Source organism: Alosa pseudoharengus, unplaced genomic scaffold, assembly GCF_046254945.1.
Source record: "Alosa pseudoharengus isolate Yale_2024_CS ecotype anadromous, Long Island Sound unplaced genomic scaffold, YU_APseudo_1.1 YU_APseudo_1.1_scf_7, whole genome shotgun sequence".
Classification (NCBI taxonomy): domain Eukaryota; kingdom Metazoa; phylum Chordata; class Actinopteri; order Clupeiformes; family Clupeidae; genus Alosa; species Alosa pseudoharengus.
In genome coordinates, this window is record NW_027468859.1 from 18848804 (window position 1) to 18853812 (window position 5009).

Sequence of the window (5009 nt, forward strand, 5' to 3'; positions counted from 1 at the left end):
TAATTTGACAAACAAACATTTTAAGTAATCGCTACTTAAATTGTTGATAAGTTCAATGAACCTGATAATTTTGAAACCATTGTTAAAACTAACAAAATTGACACTGGAAATGGAGTTGATTTTTTTAAGTTATCACTCCTAATAATATATTCATGTTATCACCATGACTCATTCAGTTTCTCAAACCTAAACATTGTCACTTCAGTCTCTTATATTTTTAAGTCGACTTCACTCTATTGAAACACATTTTTTGACTGTTTAGGTTTACTATTTACCTCAAAATCAAAAATATTTTATTTGTATGATTCAAATAAAAAACTACTCAAAAGACAATTTCAATGCAGATTCCATTTATTTAAGAATTCCATTAGAATTCTAACAGAACAACATCCCCAGCAATGCGGTTAATACAGAACATCAAAGAAATAACAAACTTTTACCACTTCAACAAAGGTAATAATACTCAAATAACAAAATAATAGGCCAACATAAATAAAAGCGAAAAAGCTCCATTGCTTGCTTGAGTATTAACATGCTGGCAATATCAACCATGACATTTGGAAAACAGAATGCTTACTCATCCATCATCAGCAATTTATTTTTAAGGCTAAGCAGCAGTCTAGGAGGTAACCGCTTCAGGTCTTCCAAACCCATTATATTTTTTTGAATGAAATTAAATGTGTAGGACAATTGCTTTGGATAATCGAGATGAAGTGCATAAATTAAGCCAAATAGCCAAATTATGTCTCTGTCAACTCTGCTATATCACACACAACAATATCTCCGTCAAGAACTATAGAATGGATAGCAGGACCAAACTTCACAAGGGAGTCTGTATCACCCGAGACAGTGAGAATAGCTGAGAAGTCTGGCAGGTCAATTTCTTCTGCCTGAAGAACATGACAGTAATTAGTTAATGAGTAGAGTAGTCAATGAAAAACACTACGTGTGTATTTAATATAATATGAAATACCAGTGAATGAAAAGTTAATGTAAAATTCCCAAATATGACATTCTTGGTGAATTACTGTAGTATGATTTATTTGCTATTCTGGTGGCTAGGAAGATGGTTGTGGTTGTTGTCTTTTGGCTGCAAGGTAGTATCAGAGAGGGCTGAATAGAAATAGAGATATATAGAGAAGACAAAGTAAAAAAAGAAGAGAGTGAAAAAGGACACACTATTTAATCAAAAACTTACATTCCAGGTCTTAAAAAATCCATCTTCCCACAGGAAGATGGGAAGGGCCTGCAGAGTAATTTTCCTTCTGCTGTTGACATTGACGTCTTCCTAGAAAGACAGAGGGATTTTGGCCAAAGTGGAAGACACAAATCAGCAGAATATTAATCCTATGCATATATTAAATAAGACTATAGTACAGGTGACATGTAAATACAAGATTAACTCCTTCACGCTCCTGATATGCAACCTCCTGCTCTGTCTTTCTATGAAATCGTGAGAGATGAATGTTCAGTGCATTAATAGACTGGAATGAGCAAATGCATGAGTGGTGTATGCATGGTAATGGGCTGACCCTTGAAAACTGACTGTGATTTAACTAAGTAACTGAGCCTGTGTCTCGGAAGAGGCGTCACATGACCTGCATAGCCAACACATTTTGAAAATGCCACATAAAATAAGTCTAAGGTGTCACCCCTTCTTTGATACAAAAACATCACTCAACCCTAGCCTTTGTGTATCCCTGTGGAGAGATGCAAAGGGATAACATTAGGCTAGGCTATTCTCATTCTCATAAATAAATGCTTACAAAATATCCCTATAACTTATAATAATATAGGCTACACGTTGGCTACATTGTGACACTAGTAAATGGAGGACAAATAAGTTATCACTTACCATGGTGTGATGGTGGTTCCTTGCACAGAACTGAAAACATGTCACACAGCCATCTGGTCCTGAGGGGAAAAATATTATGAACAGTATTATTTCACTTTTATGAACAAAAGTCAGTCAGACAGTCTCTTCTTCTTCTGTATAGGCAGGCCTATCAGAGTCGGATGTTGCCATTGATCATGCTTAGGCTATTGTCATTAAGTTCGGAGCTACAACTTGGCTTCCTATCCGTGTTAACAAAACTGGAATTGACGTTAATATAAGACATATGCTATTGCAGGGTTATTCTTCAACTATGGCGCTCTTTGACCTGGTAATTTTCAGAAAATGTAACATCTTTCAGTAAAAATCTTTTTGCATGGTTTAATTATCTACTCTTTCTAGAAACTTGCCCTAATAGTGGCTGTAAAGATTTCACTTGAATAATATATATTTTTGACATTTTATTCCAAAAGTCTAACTGTCATTTCCAGTATAAGTAAGTATATATACTCTTTTGATCCCGTGAGGGAAATTTGGTCTTTGCATTTATCCCAATCCGTGAATTAGTGAAACACACTCAGTACACAGTGAACACACACTGAGGTGAAGCACACACTAATCCCAATGCAGTGAGCTGCCTGCTACAGCCACGCTCGGGGAGCAGTGAGGGGTTAGGTGCCTTGCTCAAGGGCACTTCAGCCGTTCCTACCCTCCGGTTACAAGTCCGAAGCCCTAACCAGTAGGCCACAACTGCCCAATCACATGTTTCCAAAACACAACAAAACGTGTGTTTTCAAGCAAAAAAAACATCTACTGTTCCAAATGTATTTTATTAAATATTACACATATCAGCCAAAATATTCAATTTATTAATTTTCCAGAAATGTTGTATGTTGTATTATTTTTACATGTTTAACTTAAAATATGTGTTGTGCTTGGAAATGACAAAGTGTGGTGGAGATGACATGACATACATAGACAAATTTAAGATTTAAAAGCATTAAGATTTTTAAAAAAAAATGCGTCCCTGCCAAATGTTATGTTATTATGATGTTTTTTTCTACTAGATTCTTTAGTAGGCCTACTATGAAGCAAATAAACTGTGTTTTTAGGGCAATGCCATTTCCACCACCAAAAACCAAAGTAGCCTAAATATGTTTTAGTTTTTCTTATTTCTTCCAAGGACAAGAAAAGTATCATAGTTGAAGAATTACCCTGCAGTGTTACTTTGCATTACATCTAGCAGCTAATGCAAACCATATAGCTTATGGCACCTTATGCTACTAATAAAATGTTTAAAAGTGCGCTGCCTGTTTGTGCGTGTCATGTGTTTTATTTCCAACTTATGAAACGTTGCTTTGGTGTCTAACCTGCGCGGCCAAAGTAGGCCACACCAGAAACGGTTGATAAAAGGATCTTTGGTAATGCTAAACCATACTGTTTGTCTGTCCAGTTTCCACTAAAGTAGTGCAACAACAGGCTGGCTGGCTGGCTGACAGCTCAGACAACAAACTTTAGTTAACTCGCTATAAAACATGCAGCTAGCCCGCAAAAGGTCTCTCTTACATAGCCTACACTTTAGCTGAGGTCTGCCCGCTGGAAGACGGTAGGCTACACAAATAAATAAACAAAGTAGGCTACACCTCCATTTAGGCGCGTTCTTACCTTTGTGTAGTAGCAGTCTGATGATGATTGATGGATCATCTCATTGATTGCTTGCAGCTTGCCTGCCTACATCCGGGTGCGCAGCAGTCCTTGCAAACAATTAGTCTTAGGCCTACGATGTCAAAGTGTATCAATTTACTAACTGCTAGGGATGGGCAAAGCGAGCCTTTATGAAACACTGAAACGTTCCAAGCAATTGTGCCGAATTGTTCCGAAGCTTTGAAACAATTCCGACACCTTAGAGCTGTTTAGGGTGAAACAAATCTGTCAAATACTTCGTATTGGAAATGTAGTCTTTAAAGTTCGTGGCTCGCTGTGTTACCTGTGTTCAGTCTTTGTGAAAAGCTAAGCAGCATACCCTTGGTCAATTACTGGATGGGAGACCACATGAAGTCACAATAAAGAGAATCTTATTGCTGCAACTATGTGTTCTCTAAATCACTTTCTTCTTATAAAAACTCTCGATTTTTGAGAGTTTAGTTGAAACTGTGTGGTTAATGGTGAAGTAAGAAAACATAAACAGATAGGCCTACGATCTGAAACAATACCTTACAAATCAAACGGGGATCGAACCACATTTGAGCAGCCTGGTCTACCGTGCAAAAAACACCCTCACTAACCACTACACCATCATGGTTATTGCTTAATAGAAAGCTACACTGTTAATTGAACGCGCTGGCACGCCTGCCGACACCGGTGAAACGTACCGAAGGTTCACTTAACTTTGGTCACATGATATGGGGATTTTGAACGATGTTTCGAAGCAGTGGTCACATGATATGGCTGTTTTGAACCACGTTTCGAAACACTTGTGCTTCGAAGCCTCGACACTGATTCGAGACGTCAGTTTCGAAAGTCACACCCCTACTAACTGCCACAATCGATCGTAGACTAGTTAATTCACCATTCATTGGGATTTCTGATTTTTTTTATTGGTTTATGTTGGTTTGTGTAGGTTATTAGGTTATTTGCCATGTTGATATGAACCTAACCAATGAAGTTGCACGTCTTTATTACGTCAGACGTAATTTCAATCCACTCTTGAAAAAAATGAGTTTGGGGGTCAGTTCTACTCATATACTAAGAGTTAATCTTGTCAAAATAATCAATAACTGGGAAACTAGTCGAGTGAACTTAAAACTTTTGTGGTGCCTGAACAATATGGCAGCTTTGAGTACAGCTCAGCAATTTTATTGAGTTTACAACACTGTTGGGGAATACAGTGTACGTTTACATTTATTCATGCCAGCCTCACGCACCGATATGAGATGGGGGGTCAACAGCTGTGTCCAAGGGACTCCACACGTTCCACAACAACAAGCTTAACCTACTGGTCTGCTGAAAGCCAGTGGCATAATGAAACAAATCCCTCTGACATGGGGAGTGTCTGTTTTCATTTGTTGTAGTTCAGAGGAGCACTGCCTTGGTGTTCTGCACAGGGAGAGGTCACTTGCGTGGTGTACATCAACAGCAGTTTCGAGAACATTCCTTACGTTGTACCCGGCTCAGC

The 5009-nt window shown here is 38.1% G+C and overlaps 1 long non-coding RNA gene across 2 annotated transcripts; it reads right to left on the minus strand.

Moving 5' to 3' along the window:
* Nucleotides 1-333: 333 nt before the first annotated feature.
* On the minus strand, nucleotides 334-4721 carry LOC143110064 (uncharacterized). 2 transcript variants are annotated; one of them, XR_012984037.1, is made up of 4 exons: nucleotides 3500-4721; nucleotides 1856-1914; nucleotides 1199-1288; nucleotides 334-890 (listed from the first exon to the last, which is right to left on the minus strand). It is a non-coding gene; the product is annotated as an uncharacterized LOC143110064 (long non-coding RNA). The 2 variants fall into 2 exon arrangements; XR_012984036.1 differs by lacking the exon at nucleotides 3500-4721 and having other exon boundaries at nucleotides 1856-2538.
* Nucleotides 4722-5009: the final 288 nt, after the last annotated feature.